General features: G+C 31.3%; 1 long non-coding RNA gene across 2 annotated transcripts in view; it reads left to right on the plus strand.

The window, feature by feature from the left end:
• The first annotated feature begins 4,166 nt into the window (after positions 1-4,166).
• The window catches only part of LOC107442567 (uncharacterized), a 72,412-nt gene continuing 52,556 nt past the window's right edge, over positions 4,167-24,022 (plus strand). Inside the window, exon 1 of one of the 2 annotated variants that reach the window (XR_011637094.2) lies at positions 4,167-4,394. This is a non-coding gene — a long non-coding RNA (uncharacterized LOC107442567). The remainder of the gene's footprint in view (positions 4,395-24,022) is intronic. The other variant, XR_015433259.1, reaches the window with a different exon arrangement.

Raw genomic sequence — 24,022 nt, forward strand, 5'->3', positions numbered from 1 at the left:
ATGGTCTGCAATAGTTAATTATTTTAGTTTATTAGTTGATTTATACTATGGTTTCACTTGAAGAAGCGAGTGTTTATAATATATACAACACCAGCTGATACAAAGAAATTGTCAGAATAGAACAACAAAATGTCTCATTGCTCTGAAACTTTTGTAGAGGGATAGGACTAGTTCTACCATCAATTGAAAATTTTTCAAGATTTTTTATTTCAACTCATATTGGTAAAACATACCATGTTCACATGTGCCCCCTGTTCACAAGTGCCCCCCTCTCCCCCATATGTTTTCAGAAATTTTGACACCTTCCTTTGACTTGATATTAATATTAAAATTCTCCTTCGAACCAAAAAATTTTAAAAAATAATTATAGTATCAGCTAAATTATCATCTGAAACGCAACTATTAATAATAATTAGTATGCAAAGGACAGCAATACTTGTGAAATAAATAGAAAATAAAAAGTTTTTAAAAACAAGATCTACAAATTATTAAGCTATACAAACAAAGAATGACTATTTTAAATTGCCATAAAAATATGTAATTATAATGTTCAATCTAATTAAATGTTTTTAACTTTAATGTGCATATCGTGCAATGATACGATATTATTTCTTCAGTTACATTTGCAGAATTTTCCCTTTTGTAAAATTTTTTAATATTATTATTGAGGCCTCGTTTTATTTTGGTTCAAGTTTTCAATTTAAAATCTCTTTAAATCTAAATTTTACGCATTAGGAAAATAAATTTACTGTATAAGATACAAGTTAACTATGGAAATATAAATACATATAACAAAATAAATAAGTAAAAATGAAAAGAAAGAAAACGGAATGTTAGGAAGAGGTTTTATAATACTCATTTAAGTCCATTTTACTTATATTACTCGTACAATATTTCTTAAATTTAATTATAACATAAGTTGTTTGTAAAAATTTGCAATCGCGTTAAAAAATTGTTCTAAAAGGTATTCTATGTAAATTGAATTGACAATTACTTTTTTATCACACAACTTTACATTATATGGTATGTTGAACAAACAAAATAAGTTAAAGAAATGTTACTCTGAAATTTTTGAGATAATGACTTTTGAGATAATGATTTTTGAGACGAGAATTTACAAAATAAAAATAACGGTTTAATTTTAAAATACAAAGTATTTTAACACAGCAGACGATTTTTAATGACTTATTTCAACTTGTTTAACGTTTCGACTTGTTACTGTGACTGCCATGTGTGACTTTTGGTTATTGTTTAATCTAAAAAAGAACTTACGTGGACGTCGTTTTCATTCAGAAGAAGAGATTGATGTGGCTATAAATGCATTTTTTTCATCTATTCCAAGAAATTAATGGCTTGAGACATTTAATCTGTGGAAAATTCGAATACAAAAGTGCATTGATGCTTGAGGAGACTACTTTGAGCACGCCTAAAATTTTGTAAGTGTAATTTTAAACACCTAGTTGTATCTCGTATCTCAAAAATTTCAGAGTGACCCTCGTATATGTGTGTATATACTATATATATCCACATCAATCTGTTGGCTATGAAAAGAATATTACTTAAACTTACCTTCACAAAAATGCAGTATTTTTTTTGTAAGTATAGTTTCTTTTTTTTCGATAACAAATTAGAAAGTAAATTTTAAATAGAACAAAGAAAAATTATACCTCTTTGTTAGTCACAATGCAACTGACAGACTAGTTTATTCTGGAAAGGAGTGATTCCGTAACATATGTGCAATTTCCGAAGTCCTAATTACCCTTATACCACACTGTTTGGAAAGTAGTATCTTCTTGAAGCAAACGATAACCATTTATGATCGCTTAATTTAAAATGCAAGGGTGTCATAATATCTACGGTGAATTCACAAAAACAAATTTAACTCCCTGAAAATGTGAAAAAAATGTTAATATTCAGTTGTTTTAATTATTTATTCATTTTCTGAAAAAAAAAGTTCAGAAGCAAGATCATCTATCGTAAAATAATAAATGACATAATGGTGCATAAAAAAATTCAACTATTATTTTTATTTTAATGATTTTTCTTAAATTTTATGTAGCTTTTTAAAAAAATTAATGAAAAAAAAATTCTGCATTTTTAACGACTTTTCGATTGCGTCCAGCTAATTGAAAATTAACATAAAATCAATCATTAATAATTTCTCTTTCATTTAATTGAAAAATAAAGTAAGACAAAAAATATGTTGATTGTTTACCTAAATTTCAAATTGAGATTCTATTGAATGCTTGTTTTTGAAAAACTAACAAGATACAATAACTGACCCACTAAATTAATGTGAATGAATGAAAGACTGAATCGAACGGAGACCGGTGTCCACATGGTCATTTTCCAGGGTCATCCTTCCCCTTTTTTTTGTCTTGCATTCAATCTGCAATTGCAAGATTATGCAAGGCATAAAACGTTAGGCAATGTCTTCACCATTTTTGCTGTTAAATGGTTTTCTGAACAAAAACCAAGATAAGAGATCTTTCCTGGAAAATATGGAACTATAATCCATTGTTTGCACATTGTTCTTATCCTCTTTAATAAAATTTATACTTAGAAAATTTTAATCACAATAAAAAGTAAAACTAAGACTACAGTCCCTGGCCAAATTATTAGACGAAAGATTCTTTGCAAAATCTAAATTATCATGTTATTACATCTTAATTGTTCCTACGCGACTGAAACCGGTTTGCACTTCTTTACGTTCGTGTATCCATCGGTTAAATTAGACGATATATTATAAAAATATAGAATATTTATTATATCAGGTATTATATTAGTGTATTATAATAATTAGACTAAATTATTCAACGCATAGTAGTTTCTTAATAATGACGTGTGCTGCACGAGTTTATATACAATACTTTTACTTTTCAACACACATGTAATAAGTTTTCATGCAGTAGATTTTTTATATACTTCCCATTTGTATTTATTTTTACGTATTGCATTGCAATGCTAGCCAATTGATACACGAATGTAAACAAGTGCAAGTCGGTTTCAGTCGCTTGAAACAGTAGGGGAGAGTGGGGTCAATTGTAACAGGATACGATTGTAACAGAGCAAAAATTTCGAGTGTCGGGTTCTAGATTTGGTTCCTAGGTGGCGCACAAGGTGTATTTAATAAATCTACATGTACACCCCTGTGGCAAAAATTTTTATGTACTTTTGAAAGAGTTACATTGCAAAAGATATTTTCACGCTATGTAAGTACTTTTTTTGGTATTAGAATACTATATTGTAACAAAGTAATTTTGTTTAAACAAATAAAAATTATTGACCGAATATGTAAGTGGACACCTTAATTAACATTTCAAAATAAAAAAGATTAGTTTTGTTAATTAACTAGCATTGTTTTTTAACAAATAAAGCTGAAATGGCGTCTTGGGGACAAATGTAACAATAAGTAAAGGGACGAATGTAACAGCTGAAAATAAATAATCTTATGTTTACAAACCATTACTTAACTCTTTAAGTACCACCAATAGTTTCCTATATCATTTGTATTATGTTGCATGTGCATTATTTTATTTGACACCTTTGACAGCATAAATTAAAATGTTTAACCCATTAAAGTTAAAAGTTTAATCCTTTAGGTCTCTGTTCATTATTATTTTTACTCCTAAAATATCACTACTATTTTGATCAATAAAAAAATATATCACAACTATGATAATATGTATAATTAAGTATGTTTTAGTTGAATTTATGAACTGTTACAATTGACCCCGTAAGTGGGGACAATTGTAACAAGTGCACGACTGTCAAAAATTGTTAATAACTAATATAATAAGATTTAAAATAAGTTTTTTTTTCTAGTAGAGGATAGTCTACTTTACTCGTCTGTCAATTAATACTAATAATATATTTCATTTTTTGTTAGTTAAAAATAGTTAAGTAAAAAATGTTACAATTGACCCCACTCTCCCCTACAGTATCACCTGAAGATTTTACATAAAATCTTATAGTGCGTTTAATAATTCAGCCAGCGACTGTATATAGCTAAAAAAAGCAACCTATAACTATATATTTAAAACAAATATATTTTTAAAAAAATTATAATTTAACGAACATTAAACTTGGATTTCGTTCGGCGCCCTCCTCTCTCCTAGAGCACAAAGCAATCGCTCACTTTGCCCGCCCCTTTCCAAGATAAAATCGATCATTGTCAGAGCTTAGATATCAGACTTCTCTCAATTAAAAAAACAATGATAAGTAATCAGATGCAACTCTGTAACTATGACAATACACGTCTAAATTTGACTCATCTAGAAAAAATTAAGGACAACAAGCTAAATTGTTACAATTAAATGAGAACAGGAAAATATTTTTCTAAAAAACTGTAATTATTGTCAACTGAATAATGTTTTTAATCAGTGGATTTATTAGTAAGTACATGTTCTTTCTTTTTCTTATTTCGTTCCTTTCTTATCTTTAACTAACTATTAAATAAATGGATTATTGGATTAGATATTATTAAATAGATTTTTTAAACTTTTTAATTAAGCTTTACAATAAAACTAATAACTTTCTGTACGGAATCAATTTATTATAATCGTGCGATAAGGAAGTCTGAAAAGATTTATTCAAACTTCCATACTCATCTAACTGCCTTAAAGGGTCGCATTGTGGACCCACTATTAAATCTGTAATTCTTTCCTCTGGTAGGGTACACTATTACCGGTAATATAATACGTGAACCAATTAAAATATTATGGGTCAATTTTAAGGTCTGATATTAAGGTCAATATTAAGGCCTTGCGTTAATAATGAAAAATGACTTCGAATCGCCTCGTTTTAAAGGTTTTTAGAACACGAATTTCCTCATTTTAAAGCGAATGAACACACTATTTTGATATACATACATAGTAAATTTAGGGCTACATTGCGTACCCCCTATGAGGTCTATAATTATTTCCTATGGTACGGTACACTATTTCCCGGTTATATAATACGTGATCCAATTAAAATATTATGGGTCAATATTAAGGTCTGATATCGAGCCTTGCGTTAATATTACATACATACTAAACTATAGGGCCGAATGGTGATCCCCCTAATAAGCCTATAGTTATTTCCTCTGGTAGGGTTCACTAGTACCCGGTAATATAATACGTGGTCCAATATAAATATTTTATGGGTCAATATTAAGGGGTGATATAGGACCATGTTTTAAGCAGAATATTGACATCGAATTTCCTCATTTAAAGCTAATAAACACACTATTATATATATATATATATATATATATATATATATATATATATATATATATATATATATATATATATATATATATATATATATATATATATATATATATATATATATATACATACATATATATATATATATACAGGGGCGTACGCAAGGGGGGGTTAGGGGTTTAACCCCCCCCCCTTTGAGCTCAGACAAAGTGAATTTACAAAATAATACAGACAAAAATAAAAATTTTAGTAGAAATTATGCGGGTAATCATTTTTTAAGACTATATATTTTTATTTGCCTTATACCTACTTTTTTTTCTCACGGTATTTCTCAGAATACTGATAAAACATTTACTATAATAGGGTTGTATTTTTGAAACCAAATTCACGTGATTCTGTTACGGGCGAGCCCCGATCACTGGTTCCTTTCTGACCTGCCAGTCGCGATAGTTTTCGAGACTGGCTGGCATTCGCGAGGTCTGGAATCCTAGACGTTCTGTCGTCTTTGAGACAATTCGAGAATTTTGTAGATGCGGTTAAAAAAAATTATGTGAAAGGGGGTTACATTTATTTTCGATTTTAGTCAGACTAAGACTTATCTCTGCCGCTTGTCCTTCGGAGCTTGTTTCTAAATCTGTTTTGTTTTGGAGACTCTGTGCTCGTTGAAGTTATTCATTCCAGCTCGAAACTTTGAGATCGTAGCTTAGTGGATATTTCTGTGCCAATATATATGTATATATTTTTGCTGTTCTTGGATCTTTAGGATGTCTAAACGCAAGAATTTAACAATTTTTAATTACTTTGAGAAAAAATCACGACCTGAAATTAGTGAGGTGACAGCATCTAGTACCAATGTAAGTTTTTCTGTTGAACAGAAATGTGATACTTCCGTTGAAGAAAACGTTTCTAGCGTAACAGAATCTGATGAATGTGAAAGCGGCCCTCAAAGTGTTACTTCCCACCCACATGACATTGGATTTTTTTCAGAAGATAATACATGCGAGGATAAAAAACTGGATATACTTAAAAATGTTTGGGAGCCCAATCTAGCATTTGTTTTTCCTGAAAAAGGAAAAAGAAAATTGAAATTTCAGTACAAATGGCTTTATCGCTGGAAATGGCTTGCATATTCAGAGGTTAAGGGTGGTGCTTTTTGCAAATTTTGTGTACTTTTCGCCCCAAGTGGTGCCGGTTCTGGAAAGCAACCTTTAGGCCAACTGTGCAATGTAAAATTTGACAACTGGAAAAATGCTGTAGAGTGATTTTCTGAACTCGAGAAATGTCTTTATCACAAAAAATCGATCGAAACTGCTGGGACATTAAACGATATTTTATTTGGAAAGATGAAACCTGTGGATGAACAAGTTGACAGTGCAGCAAGCAGAAGAAAATTAGAAAATAGAAAAAAACATTACTCCAATCATTGAAACCATCCTATTTTGTGGAAATCAAGGTCTCGCTCTAAGAGGACATAAGGATTCGGGAATAATTGCTGAACAACCAGGTGAAGAGAACGACGGAAATTTTCGGGCATTGCTTCGTTTCCGGAGTAAGAACGATTCGAATCTTAAGAACATTTTAGAGTCAAGCAGAAAAAATGCTCAGTATACCAGCCCTCGATTTCAGAACGAAGTTATTGAGGTTTGCAATATTTTAATCCTGCAAAAACTAGTCAGCAAGATTAATGATGCAACTTGCTTTTCCATTCTTGCAGATGAAACAACTGATATTGCAGGTATAGAGCAATTATCGTTATGCGTTCGATATGTCGATAAAGAAAATTTTAACATCACCGAACAGTTTTTGCAATTCATTCCGGTGCATGACTTAACCGGAAAAGCAATAGCAACAACAATATTAGACCAATTACAGTCTATGAAAGTTGATATAAAAAAGTTACGTGGACAGGGGTACGATGGTGCTGCATCAATGAGTGGAAAAATTAATGGTGTACAAGCCCACGTAAGAAGTATTGTCCCATCAGCACTCTATGTACATTGCTCTGCTCATAGCCTCAATTTGGCTGTATCAAATGCATGCGAAATAACTGGAATTAGAAATTGCTTAGGGACAATTAAAACATTATACGACTTTTTAAATACGTCAAAAAGACAGCATGTCCTATCTTCAGCAATAGAGGAGATGGAAACCAGCTCTAAGAGGGCGAAAATTAAACAGCTATGTGCAACCCGTTGGATGGAAAGATACGACTCAGTAACCGCTGTGGTGGAACTTTTCGAGTCTATCGCCGAAACACTACAAAAAATATCAGAATGGAAGGATAAGGAATCAGCTACCCAGGCTAATTCTTTACTGTGCACAGTATCTAATTGCCAGTTCGTAATATCTCTTTTGTGCATTTACAAAGTTTTCAACATAACAATCCATCTCTGTAGATACCTACAAAAAACAAGCATAGATTTGATAGAGGCAGTGAGTCTTGCAGAAGATGTCATTAAAGATCTAAAATTAATGCGTGAAAATGCCACTGAAGCATTCTCTGAAATATTCAGCTCTTCTTCTCTTATGCTAACAAGCATTGGATCTTCCACTTCCATGCAAATCTCTAGAATAACAGGAAGACAGAAAAATCGCGATAATTTTTCCTCATCGACACCGGAAACATATTTCAGAGTTAGTGTTTTTATTCCATTTATAGAAAATTTTATAACACAATTAGACTTAAGATTATTATCGCATCATATTTTGAAAAGATTTCAGTGTCTTCTACCTGCCGATCCTTTCATTTGCCAACAACCTTCAAACATAAAGGCCTTTGAAGCATTAGTGGAATTTTACGCTCAAGATTTGGATACCTGTAAAGAAAGCCTTAAGTCTGAACTAAAACTCTGGTATAAAAGATTAAAAAGGATTAGTGAAAACGGAGGTAGTGTTCCAAAAACTGCGGCGGATGCTCTTGGAATGTGTAATAAAGATATAACACCAAACATTTTCAAACTCTTAGAAATATTGGTCGTTCTACCTGTTTCAACGAGTGCAAACGAAAGATCCTTTTCGACTTTACGCCGTTTGAAGACTTATTTACGCAACTCAACGGCAAATAATAGAATGAATGGATTGGCGCTCTTAAGCATTCATAGAAAATTTACCCCAGCTGTAGAAGACATTTTAAACAAACTTGCAAAAAAACCCCGTCGTTTGGATATTACTGTATAAATCAATAAATTTTCAGCTTGTTTGCATACTGGTTTAATTCCCTATTTGTTGGTAACTTATTTTTTGGTTAAATTCATTGGTTTTCTATGGAATATTCACATTTATACGATTATTATATAGGTATCTGTTACAGTAGGAGTAGTTTTTTTTCTGGCTTGATTTATTCCTACTTTTTAATAAAAATAAAATATTTTACCTCTTATTATAAAAAAAATTATATTCCTAAACTTAAAAAATAAAAACAAAATTTAACTAAACAATGTTGTCTAAATAAAAAGTCAAAATTGTCTAGCTGTCTAAATTAGGGAAATAATAGTGCTTTATTACATACTCGAATTTCTTTTAGTAATTTCTGAAAACTATGAACCCCCCCCCCTTGAAAAAATTCTGCGTACACCACTGTATATATACTGTATACAGTGGAAGTGAGTGTCTAAATTCAGAAGAGTGCCGTTGGCCTCCGAAATCACCAGACATGTACATTATTGAACATATTTGGGATGCCTTGCAACGTGATGTTCAGAAGATATCCTCACCCCCTCTAACTCCCACAGGTTTGGGACAGCCCTGCAGGATACATGGTGTCAATTATCTCCAGCACTACTTCTCACATTAATCGAATTAATGTCGCTTTTGCAGCACTTCTGCGTGGTGACCTAAACGTGAACCTAAACGATACTAGGCAGGTATACCAGTTTTTATAACTCTACAGTGTATATATATATATATATATATATATATATATATATATATATATATATATATGTAAACAATCGTGAAAATATTGTTAAACAAGTTAAAAAAATAAATATAATACAAATGAACTAATTTTCGGAATTTTTCCAGTTTTTAAGGTTATTTGAAGATTCCCGAATAAAACAAAATTACTTTTCTTATAGGATCCTTTAATATATCGAAAAACACATTAAATAAATAATATAATGTAAAATAAACAAAAGAGAAAAAATTTTAAAAATTGACCACAGCTGGGGTTCGAACCCTTGCTCCCTCTCTCCAGGCGTAAGTCACTAGCACATGTTACTAGCCGTTGGACCACGCTTATACGGCGATCGTGCTACAACATAGCTTCAAGTACCCTTTAACGGTTAGCTAAACAAAAGATTTAAGGAGCCATAGCGACCCCCCTAAATGATCTATAAATACATACTTTGGAGGGGTGTTTTGGTATGTAGAGACCACCTTCGGTCCGAGTTTAAAAATTATAACTTAATATTAAGAGGAGTTAGGCGGTCTTGAAATTTAAAACTTTTTCCCGCCATTTTATTTAATTTAAGTTTTTACTCCATTATGCCTTCTTTCACAAAGAAAGACAATTGATTTTACACGTAGAACACCTTCGGTATGCTAAACTATCGTGAAAATATTGTAAGACAAGTTAAAAAAATTAATATAAAATAAATAAACTAATTTTCCGGAATTTTTCAAGTTTTTAAGCGTTATTTGAAGATTCCAGAATAAAACAAAATTATTATTTTTTTTATAGGATTCTTTAATATATTGAAGAACACATTAAATAAATAATATAATGTGATATAAACAAAAGAGAAAATTTTTTAAAAATTGACCACAGCGATATTCGAACCCTTGCCCCCCCGCTCCAGGAGTAATTCACAAGCACTTGGTCTAAGTCGTTGGACCACGCTTATTCGTCGATCGTGCTACAAAATAGTTTAAAGTACGCATTAACGGCCAGCTAAGCAAAAGATTTTAGGAGCCATAGAGACCCCCCTAATTAATCTATAATTATATACTTTGAATTGTTGTTTCGGCTTGTAGAGGCCCACCTTCGGTCCGAGTTTGAAAATTATAACTTAATATTAAAGGGAGATGGGCATACAGCCCATCTCCCTTTATGAAACTTGAAACTTTTTGAAACTTTTTTAAACATTTTGAACCCTTTATGAAATTTGAAACTTTTTCCTGCAATTTTATTTTATCTTATTTTTTATTCCATTATGCCTTCTTTCACAAAGAAAGACAATTGATTTTATACGTACGACACTTTTTGTATGCTGAACTATCGTAAAATTATTGTAAGGCAAATATAAAAAAATAATGTAATATAAATAAACTAATTTTTAGGGATTTTTCCAGTTTTTAAGCGTTATATGAAATTTCTCAAGTAAAAGAAAATTATTTTTTGTATATAGGATCCTTTAATTTATCGAAAAACACATTAAATAAATAATATAACGTAAAATAAACAAAAGAAAAAAAAAAGAAAATTTTTGAAAAATTGACCACTCAGGGGTTCGAACCCTTGCCCGCTAGCTCCAGGGGTAATTCACAAGCACATCGTCTCAGCCGTTACACCACGCTTATACGGCCATCGTGCTACAAAATAGTTTAAAGTATCCATTAACGGCCAGCTAAGCAAAAGATTTTAGGAGCCATAGCGACCCCCCTAATTGATCTATAAATATATACTTTGAATAGTTGTTTCGGCTTGTAGAGGCCCACCTTCGGTCCGAGTTTGAAAATTATAACTTAATATTAAAGGGAGTTAGGCGGTGTTGAAATTTGAAACTTTTTCCCGCCATTTTGTTTTATCTTATTTTTTATTCCATTATGCCTTCTTTCACAAAGAAAGACAATTGATTTTATACATACGACACTTTTTGTATGCTAAACTATCGTGAAAATATTGTAAAACAAATTTAAAAAAAAATAATATCATATAAATAAATTAATTTTCTGAGATTTTTCCAGTTTTTAAGCGTTATTTGAAATTTCTCAAATAAAAGAAAATTATTTTTTGTATATAGGATCCTTTAATTTATCGAAAAACACATTAAATAAATAATAAAGCGTAAACAAAACAAAAGAAAAAAAAGGAAATTTTAGAAAAATTGACCACTGTGGGGTTCGAACCCTTCTCTCAAGCTCCAGGCGAAATTCACAAGCACATGGTCTTAGCCGTTGGAGCACGCTTATACGGCAATCGTGCTACAACATAGCTTCAAGTACACTTTAACGGTTAGTTAAACAAAAGATTTAAGGAGCCATAGCGACCCCCCTAATTAATCTATAAATATATTCTTTGGAGGGGTGTTTTGGCTTGTAGAGGTCCACCTTCGGTCCGAGTTTGAAAATTATAACTTAATATTAAAAGGAGTTAGGCGGTGTTGAAATTTGAAACTTTTTCCCGCCATTTTATTTTAATTTATTTTTTATTCCATTATGCCTTCTTTTACAAAGAAAGACAATTGATTTTACACATAGAACACCTTCGGTATGCTAAACTATCGTGAAAATATTTTAAAACAAGTTAAAAAAAATTAATATAAAATAAATAAACTAATTTTCAGGAATTTGTCCAGTTTTTAAGCGTTATTTGAAGATTCCCGAACAAAGCAAAATTATTTTTTTATAGGATCCTTTAATATATTGAAGAACACATTAAATAAATAATATAATGTGATATAAACAAAAGAGAAAATTTTTAAAAAATTGACCACTGCGGGGTTCGAATCCTTGCCCTCTCGCTCCAGGCGTAATTCACAAGCACTTGGTCTTAGTCGTTGGACCACGCTTATACGGCGATCGTGCTACAACATAGCTTAAAGTACCCTTTAACGGCTAGCTAAGCAAAAGATTTTAGGAGCCATAGCGACCCCCCTAATTGATCTATAAATATATACTTTGAATAGTTGTTTCGGCTTGTAGAGGCCCACCTTCGGTAAGAGCTTGAAAATTATTATTTAATATTAAAGGGAGATAGGCGGTGTTTAAATTTGAAACTTTTTCCCGCCATTTTATTTTATTTTATTTTTTATTCCATTATGCCTTCTTTCACAAAGAAAGACAATTGATTTTTCACATACGACACTTTTTGTATGCTAAACTATCGTGAAAATATTGTAAAACAAATTAAAAAAAATAATATGATATAAATGAATTAATTTTCTGGAATTTTTCCAGTTTTTAAGCGTTATTTGAAATTTCTCAAATAAAAGAAAATTATTTTTTGTATATAGGATCCTTTAATTTATCGAAAAACACATTAAATAAATAATTAAACGTAAAATAATGAAAAGAAAATTTTTTTTTGAAAAATTAACCACTGCGGTGTTTGAACCCTTTCCCTCTAGTTCCAGGCGTAATTCACAAGCACATGGTCTTAGCCGTTGGACCACGCTTATACGGCGATCGTGCTACAACATAGCTTCAAGTACCCTTTAACGGTTAACAAAACAAAAGATTTAAGGAGCCATAGCGACCCCCCTAATTGATCTATAAATAAATACTTTGGAGGGGTGTTTTGGCTTGTAAAGGCCCACCTTCGGCCCGAGTTTGAAAATTATAACTTAATATTAAAAGGATATAGGCGGTCTTGAAATTTGAAACTTTTCCCCGCCATTTTATTTTATTTTACTTTTTATTCCATTATGCCTTCTTTCACAAAGAAACACAATTGATTTTACACATAGAACACCTTCGGTATGCTAAACTATCGTAAAAATATTGTAAAACAAATTAAAAAAAATAATATGATATAAATAAACTAATTTTCCGGGATTTTTCCAGTTTTTAAGCGTTATTTGAAATTTCTCAAAAAAAAAAATTATTTTTTGTATAAAGGATCCTTTAATTTATCGAAAAACACATTAAATAAATAATATAACGTAAAAAAAACAAAAGAAAAAAAAAGAAAATTATTGAAAAATTGACCATTCCGGGGTTCGAACCCTTGCCCTCTAGCTCCAGGCGTAATTCACAAGCGCATGGTCTTAGCCGTTGGACCACGCTTATACGGCGATCGTGCTGCAACATAGCTTCAAGTACCCTTTAACGGTTAACTAAACAAAAGATTTAAGGAGCCATAGCGACCCCCCTAATTGATCTATAAATAAATACTTTGGAGCGGTGTTTTGGCTTGTAAAGGCCTAACTTCGGTCCGAGTTGGAAAATTATAACTTAATATTAAAAGGATATAGGCGGTCTTGAAATTTGAAACTTTTTCCCGCCATTTTATTTTATTTTACTTTTTATTCCATTATGCCTTCTTTCACAAAGAAACACAATTGATTTTACACATAGAACACCTTCGGTATGCTAAACTATCGTAAAAATATTGTAAAACAAATTAAAAAATTAATATGATATAAATAAACTAATTTTCCGGGATTTTTCCAGTTTTTAAGCGTTATTTGAAATTTCTCAAATAAAAAAAAATATTTTTCGTATAAAGGATCCTTTAATTTATCGAAAAACACATTAAATAAATAATATAACGCAAAATAAACAAAAGAAAAAAAAAGAAAATTCTTAAAAAATTGACCATTCCGGGGTTCGAACCCTTGCCCTCTAGCTCCAGGCGTAATTCACAAGCACATGGTCTTAGCCGTTGGACCACGCTTATACGGCGATCGTGCTGCAACATAGCTTCAAGTACCCTTTAACGGTTAACTAAACAAAAGATTTAAGGAGCCATAGCGACCCCCCTAATTGATCTATAAATAAATACTTTGGAGGGGTGTTTTGGCTTGTAAAGGCCCAACTTAGGTCCGAGTTTGAAAATTATAACTTAATATTAAAAGGATATAGGCGGTCTTGAAATTTGAAACTTTTTCCCGCCATTTTATTTTATTTTACTTTTTATTCCATTATGCCTTCTTTCACAAAGAAACACAATTGATTTTACACATAGAACACCTTCGGTATGCTAAACTATCGTAAAAATATTGTAAAACAAATTAAAAAAATAATATGATATAAATAAACTTATTTTCCGGGATTTTTCCAGTTTTTAAGCGTTATTTGAAATTTCTCAAATAAAAAAAAATATTTTTTGTATAAAGGATCCTTTAATTTATCGAAAAACACATTAAATAAATAATATAACGTAAAATAAACAAAAGAAAAAAAAAGAAAATTCTTGAAAAATTGACCATTCCGGGGTTCGAACCCTTGCCCTCTAGCTCCAGGCGTAATTCACAAGCACATGGTCTTAGCCGTTGGACCACGCTTATACGGCGATCGTGCTGCAACATATCTTCAAGTACCCTTTAACGGTTAACTAAACAAAAGATTTAAGGAGCCATAGCGACCCCCCTAATTGATTTATAAATAAATACTTTGGAGGGGTGTTTTGGCTTGTAAAGGCCCAACTTCGGTCCGAGTTTGAAAATTATAACTTAATATTAAAAGGATATAGGCGGTCTTGAAATTTGAAACTTTTTCCCGCCATTTTATTTTATTTTACTTTTTATTGCATTATGCCTTCTTTCACAAAGAAACACAATTGATTTTACACATAGAACACCATCGGTATGCTAAACTATCGTAAAAATATTGTAAAACAAATTTAAAAAAATAATATGATATAAATAAACTAATTTTCCGGGATTTTTCCAGTTTTTAAGCGTTATTTGAAATTTCTCAAATAAAAAAAAATTATTTTTTGTATAAAGGATCCTTTAATTTATCGAAAAACACATTGAATAAATAATATAACGTAAAATAAACAAAAGAAAAAAAAAGAAAATTCTTGAAAAATTGACCACTGCGGGGCTCGAACCCTTGCCCGCTAGCTCCAGGCGTAATTCTCAAGCACATGGTCTTAGCCGTTGGACCACGCTTATACGGCGATCGTGCTACAACATAGCTTCAAGTCCCCTTTAACGGTTAGCTAAACAAAAGATTTAAGGAGCCATAGCGACTCCTCTAATTGATCTATCTATAAATACTTTGGAGGGGTGTTTTGGCTTGTAAAGGCCCACCTTCGGTCCGAGTTTTAAAATTATAACTTAATATTAAAAGGAGATAGGCGGTCTTGAAATTTGAAACTTTTTCCCGCCATTTTATTTTATTTTACTTTTTATTCCATTATGCCTTCTTTCACAAAGAAAGACACTTGATTTTACACATAGAACACCTTCGGTATGCTAAACTATCGTGAAAATATTGTAAAACAAATTTAAAAAAATAATATGATATTAATAAACTAATTTTCCGGGATTTTTAAAGTTTTTAAGCGTTATTTGAAATTTCTCAAATAAAAGAAAATTATTTTTTGTATATAGGATCCTTTAATTTATCGAAAAACTCATTAAATAAATAATTAAACGTAAAATAAACAAAAGAAAAAAAAATTTTTTTTTTTGAAAAATTGACCATTCCGGGGTTCGAACCCTTGCCCTCTAGCTCCAGGCGTAATTCACAAGCACATGGACTTAGCCGTTGGACCACGCTTACACGGCGATCGTGCTGCAACATAGCTTCAAGTACCCTTTAACGGTTAACTAAACAAAAGATTTAAGGAGCCATAGCGACCCCCCTAATTGATCTATAAATAAATACTTTGGAGGGGTGTTTTGGCTTGTAAAGGCCCAACTTCGGTCCGAGTTTGAAAATTATAACTTAATATTAAAAGGATATAGGCGGTCTTGAAATTTGAAACTTTTTCCCGCCATTTTATTTTATTTTACTTTTTATTCCATTATACCTTATTTCACAAAGATACACAATGGATTTTAAACATAGAACACCTTCGGTATGCTAAACTATCGTGAAAATATTGTTAAACAAATTTAAAAAAATAATATGATATAAATGAACTAATTTTCCGGGATTCTTACAGTTTTTAAGCGTTATTTGAAATTTCTCAAATAAAAAAACTTTTTTTTTGTATAAAGGATCCTTTAATTTATCGAAAAACACATTGAATAAATAATATAACGTAAAATAAACAAAAGAAAAAAAAAGAAAATTCTTGAAAAATTGACCACTGCGGGGCTCGAGCCCTTGCCCGCTAGCTCCAGGCGAAATTCTCAAGCACATGGTCTTAGCCGTTGGACCACGCTTATACGGCTATCGTGCTACAACATAGCTTCAAGTCCCCTTCAACGGTTAGCTAAACAAAAGATTTAAGGAGCCATAGCGAACCCTCTAATTGATCTATAAATAAATACTTTGGAGGGGTGTTTTGGCTTGTAAAGGCCCACCTTCGGTCCGAGTTTTAAAATTATAACTTAATATTAAAAGGAGATAGGCGGTCTTGAAATTTGAAACTTTTTCCCGCCATTTTACTTTATTTTACTTTTTATTCCATTATGCCTTCTTTCACAAAGAAACACAATTGATTTTACACATAGAACACCTTCGGTATGCTAAACTATCGTAAAAATATAGTAAAACAAATTAAAAAAAATAATATGATATAAATAAACTAATTTTCCGGGATTTTTCCAGATTTTAAGCGTTATTTGAAATTTCTCAAATAAAAAAAAATTATTTTTTGTATAAAGGATCCTTTAATTTATCGAAAAACACATTAAATAAATAATATAACGTAAAATAAACAAAAGAAAAAAAAAGAAAATTCTTAAAAAATTGACCATTCCGGGGTTCGAACCCTTGCCCTCTAGCTCCAGGCGTAATTCACAAGCACATGGTCTTAGCCGTTGGACCACGCTTATACGGCGATCGTGCTGCAACATAGCTTCAAGTACCCTTTAACGGTTAACTAAACAAAAGATTTAAGGAGCCATAGCGACCCCCCTAATTGATCTATAAATAAATACTTTGGAGCGGTGTTTTGGCTTGTAAAGGCCTAACTTCAGTCCGAGTTGGAAAATTATAACTTAATATTAAAAGGATATAGGCGGTCTTGAAATTTGAATCTTTTTCCCGCCATTTTATTTTATTTTACTTTTTATTCCATTATGCCTTCTTTCACAAAGAAACACAATTGATTTTACACATAGAACACCTTCGGTATGCTAAACTATCGTAAAAATATTGTAAAACAAATTAAAAAAATAATATGATATATATAAACTAATTTTCCGGGATTTTTCCAGTTTTTAAGCGTTATTTGAAATTTCTCAAATAAAAAAAAATTATTTTTTGTATAAAGGATCCTTTAATTTATCGAAAAACACATTGAATAAATAATATAACGTAAAATAAACAAAAGAAAAAAAAAGAAAATTCTTGAAAAATTGACCACTGCGGGGCTCGAACCCTTGCCCGCTAGCTCCAGGCGTAATTCTCAAGCACATGGTCTTAGCCGTTGGACCACGCTTATACGGCGAACGTGCTACAACATAGCTTCAAGTCCCCTTCAACGGTTAGCTAAACAAAAGATTTAAGGAACCATAGCGACCCCTCTAATTGATCTATAAATAAATACTTTGGAGGGGTGTTTTGGCTTGTAAAGGCCCACCTTCGGTCCGAGTTTTAAAATTATAACTTAATATTAAAAGGATATAGGCGGTCTTGAAATTTGAAACTTTTTCCCGCCATTTTATTTTATTTTACTTTTTATTCCATTATGCCTTCTTTCACAAAGAAACACAATTGATTTTACACATAGAACACCTTCGGTATGCTAAACTATCGTAAAAATATTGTAAAACAAATTAAAAAAATAATATGATATAAATAAACTAATTTTCTGGGATTTTTCCAGTTTTTAAGCGTTATTTGAAATTTCTCAAATAAAAAAAAATATTTTTTGTATAAAGGATCCTTTAATTTATCGAAAAACACATTAAATAAATAATATAACGTAAAATAAACAAAAGAAAAAAAAAGAAAATTCTTGAAAAATTGACCATTCCGGGGTTCGAACCCTTGCCCTCTAGCTCCAGGCGTAATTCACAAGCACATGGTCTTAGCCGTTGGACCACGCTTATACGGTGATCGTGCTGCAACATAGCTTCAAGTACCCTTTAACGGTTAACTAAACAAAAGATTTAAGGAGCCATAGCGACCCCCCTAATTGATTTATAAATAAATACTTTGGAGGGGTGTTTTGGCATGTAAAGGCCCAACTTCGGTCCGAGTTTGAAAATTATAACTTAATATTAAAAGGATATAGGCGGTCTTGAAATTTGAAACTTTTTCCCGCCATTTTATTTTATTTTACTTTTTATTCCATTATGCCTTCTTTCACAAAGAAACACAATTGATTTTACACATAGAACACCATCGGTATGCTAAACTATCGTAAAAATATTGTAAAACAAATTTAAAAAAATAATATAATATAAATAAACTAATTTTCCGGGATTTTTCCAGTTTTTAAGCGTTATTTGAAATTTCTCAAATAAAAAAAAATTATTTTTTGTATAAAGGATCCTTTAATTTATCGAAAAACACATTGAATAAATAATATAACGTAAAATAAACAAAAGAAAAAAAAAGAAAATTCTTGAAAAATTGACCACTGCGGGGCTCGAACCCTTGCCCGCTAGCTCCAGGCGTAATTCTCAAGCACATGGTCTTAGCCGTTGGACCACGCTTATACGGCGATCGTGCTACAACATAGCTTCAAGTCCCCTTTAACGGTTAGCTAAACAAAAGATTTAAGGAGCCATAGCGACTCCTCTAATTGATCTATCTATAAATACTTTGGAGGGGTGTTTTGGCTTGTAAAGGCCCACCTTCGGTCCGAGTTTTAAAATTATAACTTAATATTAAAAGGAGATAGGCGGTCTTGAAATTTGAAACTTTTTCCCGCCATTTTATTTTATTTTACTTTTTATTCCATTATGCCTTCTTTCACAAAGAAAGACACTTGATTTTACACATAGAACACCTTCGGTATGCTAAACTATCGTGAAAATATTGTAAAACAAATTTAAAAAAATAATATGATATTAATGAACTAATTTTCCGGGATTTTTAAAGTTTTTAAGCGTTATTTGAAATTTCTCAAATAAAAGAAAATTATTTTTTGTATATAGGATCCTTTAATTTATCGAAAAACTCATTAAATAAATAATTAAACGTAAAATAAACAAAAGAAAAAAAATTTTTTTTTTTGAAAAATTGACCATTCCGGGGTTCGAACCCTTGCCCTCTAGCTCCAGGCGTAATTCACAAGCACATGGACTTAGCCGTTGGACCACGCTTACACGGCGATCGTGCTGCAACATAGCTTCAAGTACCCTTTAACGGTTAACTAAACAAAAGATTTAAGGAGCCATAGCGACCCCCCTAATTGATCTATAAATAAATACTTTGGAGGGGTGTTTTGGCTTGTAAAGGCCCAACTTCGGTCCGAGTTTGAAAATTATAACTTAATATTAAAAGGATATAGGCGGTCTTGAAATCTGAAACTTTTTCCCGCCATTTTATTTTATTTTACTTTTTATTCCATTATACCTTATTTCACAAAGATACACAATGGATTTTAAACATAGAACACCTTCGGTATGCTAAACTATCGTGAAAATATTGTTAAACAAATTTAAAAAAATAATATGATATAAATGAACTAATTTTCCGGGATTCTTCCAGTTTTTAAGCGTTATTTGAAATGTCTCAAATAAAAAAACTTTTTTTTTGTATAAAGGATCCTTTAATTTATCGAAAAACACATTGAATAAATAATATAACGTAAAATAAACAAAAGAAAAAAAAAGAAAATTCTTGAAAAATTGACCACTGCGGGGCTCGAACCCTTGCCCGCTAGCTCCAGGCGAAATTCTCAAGCACATGGTCTTAGCCGTTGGACCACGCTTATACGGCGATCGTGCTACAACATAGCTTCAAGTCCCCTTCAACGGTTAGCTAAACAAAAGATTTAAGGAGCCATAGCGAACCCTCTAATTGATCTATAAATAAATACTTTGGAGGGGTGTTTTGGCTTGTAAAGGCCCACCTTCGGTCCGAGTTTTAAAATTATAACTTAATATTAAAAGGAGATAGGCGGTCTTGAAATTTGAAACTTTTTCCCGCCATTTTACTTTATTTTACTTTTTATTCCATTATGCCTTCTTTCACAAAGAAACACAATTGATTTTACACATAGAACACCTTCGGTATGCTAAACTATCGTAAAAATATAGTAAAACAAATTAAAAAAAATAATATGATATAAATAAACTAATTTTCCGGGATTTTTCCAGATTTTAAGCGTTATTTGAAATTTCTCAAATAAAAAAAAATTATTTTTTGTATAAAGGATCCTTTAATTTATCGAAAAACACATTAAATAAATAATATAACGTAAAATAAACAAAAGAAAAAAAAAGAAAATTCTTGAAAAATTGACCACTGCGGGGTTCGAACCCTTGCCCGCTAGCTCCAGAGTAATTCTCAAGCACATGGTCTTAGCCGTTGGACCACGCTTTTACGGCGATCGTGCTACAACATAGCTTCAAGTCCCCTTCAACGGTTAGCTAAACAAAAGATTTAAGGAGCCATAGCGACCCCCCTAATTGATCTATAAATAAATACTTTGGAGGGTTGTTTTGGCTTGAAAAGGCCCACCTTCGGTCCGAGTTTGAAAATTATAACTTAATATTAAAAGGAGATAGGCGGTCTTGAAATTTGAAACTTTTTCACGCCATTTTATTTTATTTTACTTTTTATTCCATTATGCCTTCTTTCACAAAGAAAGACACTTGATTTTACACATAGAGCACCTTCGGTATGCTAAACTATCGTGAAAATATTGTAAAACAAATTTAAAAAAATAATATGATATTAATGAACTAATTTTCCGGGATTTTTAAAGTTTTTAAGCGTTATTTGAAATTTCTCAAATAAAAGAAAATTATTTTTTGTATATAGGATCCTTTAATTTATCGAAAAACTCATTAAATAAATAATTTAAACGTAAAATAAACAAAAGAAAAAAATTTTTTTTTTGAAAAATTGACCATTCCGGGGTTCGAACCCTTGCCCTCTAGCTCCAGGCGTAATTCACAAGCACATGGTCTTAGCCGTAGGACCACGCTTATACGGCGATCGTGCTGCAACATAGCTTCAAGTACCCTTTAACGGTTAACTAAACAAAAGATTTAAGGAGCCATAGCGACCCCCCTAATTGATCTATAAATAAATACTTTGGAGGGGTGTTTCGGCTTGTAGAGGCCAATCTTCGGTCCGAGTTTTAAAATTATAACTTAATATTAAAAGGATATAGGCGGTCTTGAAATTTGAAACTTTTTCCCGCCATTTTATTTTATTTTACTTTTTATTCCATTATACCTTATTTCACAAAGATACACAATTGATTTTACACATAGAACACCTTCGGTATGCTAAACTATCGTGAAAATATTGTTAAACAAATTTAAAAAAATAATATGATATAAATGAACTAATTTTCCGGGATTTTTCCAGTTTTTAAGCGTTATTTGAAATTTCTCAAATAAAAAAAAAATTTTTTTTGTATAAAGGATCCTTTAATTTATCGAAAAACACATTGAATAAATAATATAACGTAAAATAAACAAAAGAAAAAAAAAGAAAATTCTTGAAAAAATGACCACTGCGGGGCTCGAACCCTGGCCCGCTAGCTCCTGGCGAAATTCTCAAGCACATGGTCTTAGCCGTTGGACCACGCTTATACGGCAATCGTGCTACAACATAGCTTCAAGTCCCCTTCAACGGTTAGCTAAACAAAAGATTTAAGGAGCTATAGCGAACCCTCTAATTGATCTATAAATAAATACTTTGGAGGGGTGTTTTGGCTTGTAAAGGCCCACCTTCGGTCCGAGTTTTAAAATTATAACTTAATATTAAAAGGAGATAGGCGGTCTTGAAATTTGAAACTTTTTCCCGCCATTTTATTTTATTTTACTTTTTATTCCATTATGCCTTCTTTCACAAAGAAACACAATTGATTTTACACATAGAACACCTTCGGTATGCTAAACTATCGTAAAAATATTGTAAAACAAATTAAAAAAAATAATATGATATAAATAAACTAATTTTCCGGGATTTTTCCAGATTTTAAGCGTTATTTGAAATTTCTCAAATAAAAAAAAATTATTTTTTGTATAAAGGATCCTTTAATTTATCGAAAAACACATTAAATAAATAATATAAAGTAAAATAAACAAAAGAAAAAAAAAGAAAATTCTTGAAAAATTGACCACTGCGGGGTTCGAACCCTTGCCCGATAGCTGCAGCCGTAATTCTCAAGCACATGGTTTTAGCCGTTGGACCACGCTTATACGGCGATCGTGCTACAACATAGCTTCATGTCCCCTTCAACGGTTAGCTAAACAAAAGATTTAAGGAGCCATAGCGACCCCCCTAATTGATCTATAAATAAATTCTTTGGAGGGTTGTTTTGGCTTGTAAAGGCCCACCTTCGGTCCGAGTTTGAAAATTATAACTTAATATAAAAAGGAGATAGGCAGTCTTGAAATTTGAAACTTTTTCCCGCCATTTTATTTTATTTTACTTTTTATTCCATTATGCCTTCTTTCACAAAGAAACACAATTGATTTTACACATAGAACACCTTCGGTATGCTAAACTATCGTGAAAATATTGTTAAACAAATTTAAAAAAATAATATGATATAAATGAACTAATTTTCCGGGATTTTTCCAGTTTTTAAGCGTTATTTGAAATTTCTCAAATAAAAAAAAATTTTTTTTTGTATAAAGGAACCTTTAATTTATCGAAAAACACATTGAATAAATAATATAACGTAAAATAAACAAAAGAAAAAAAAAGAAAATTCTTGAAAAATTGACCACTGCGGGGCTCGAACCCTTGCCCGCTAGCTCCAGGCGAAATTCTCAAGCACATGGTCTTAGCCGTTGGAACACGCTTATACGGCAATCGTGCTACAACATAGCTTCAAGTCCCCTTCAACGGTTAGCTAAACAAAAGATTTAAGGAGCCATAGCGAACCCTCTAATTGATCTATAAATAAATACTTTGGAGGGTTGTTTTGGCTTGTAAAGGCCCACCTTCGGTCCGAGTTTGAAAATTATAACTTAATATTAAAAGGAGATAGGCGGTCTTGAAATTTGCAACTTTTTCCCGCCATTTTATTTTATTTTACTTTTTATTCCATTATGCCTTCTTTCACAAAGAAAGACACTTGATTTTACACATAGAACACCTTCGGTATGCTAAACTATCGTGAAAATATTGTAAAACAAATTTAAAAAAATAATATGATATTAATGAACTAATTTTCCGGGATTTTTCCAGTTTTTAAGTGTTATTTGAAATTTCTCAAATAAAAGAAAATTATTTTTTGTATATAGGATCCTTTAATTTATCGAAAAACTCATTAAATAAATAATTTAAACGTAAAATAAACAAAAGAAAAAAATTTTTTTTTTGAAAAATTGACCATTCCGGGGTTCGAACCCTTGCCCTCTAGCTCCAGGCGTAATTCACAAGCACATGGTCTTAGCCGTAGGACCACGCTTATACGGCGATCGTGCTGCAACATAGCTTCAAGTACCCTTTAACGGTTAACTAAACAAAAGATTTAAGGAGCCATAGCGACCCCCCTAATTGATCTATAAATAAATACTTTGGAGGGGTGTTTTGGCTTGTAAAGGCCCAACTTCGGTCCGAGTTTGAAAATTATAACTTAATATTAAAAGGATATAGGCGGTCTTGAAATTTGAAACTTTTTCCCGCCATTTTATTTTATTTTACTTTTTATTCCATTATACCTTATTTCACAAAGATACACAATTGATTTTACACATAGAACACCTTCGGTATGCTAAACTATCGTGAAAATATTGTTAAACAAATTTAAAAAAATAATATGATATAAATGAACTAATTTTCCGGGATTTTTCCAGTTTTTAAGCGTTATTTGAAATTTCTCAAATAAAAAAAAAATTTTTTTTGTATAAAGGATCCTTTAATTTATCGAAAAACAC

The sequence above is a fragment of the Parasteatoda tepidariorum genome, chromosome 4, assembly GCF_982258835.1.
Source record: "Parasteatoda tepidariorum strain Cologne lab strain chromosome 4, Ptep-v5.0, whole genome shotgun sequence".
NCBI classification, from domain to species: Eukaryota; Metazoa; Arthropoda; class Arachnida; order Araneae; family Theridiidae; genus Parasteatoda; species Parasteatoda tepidariorum.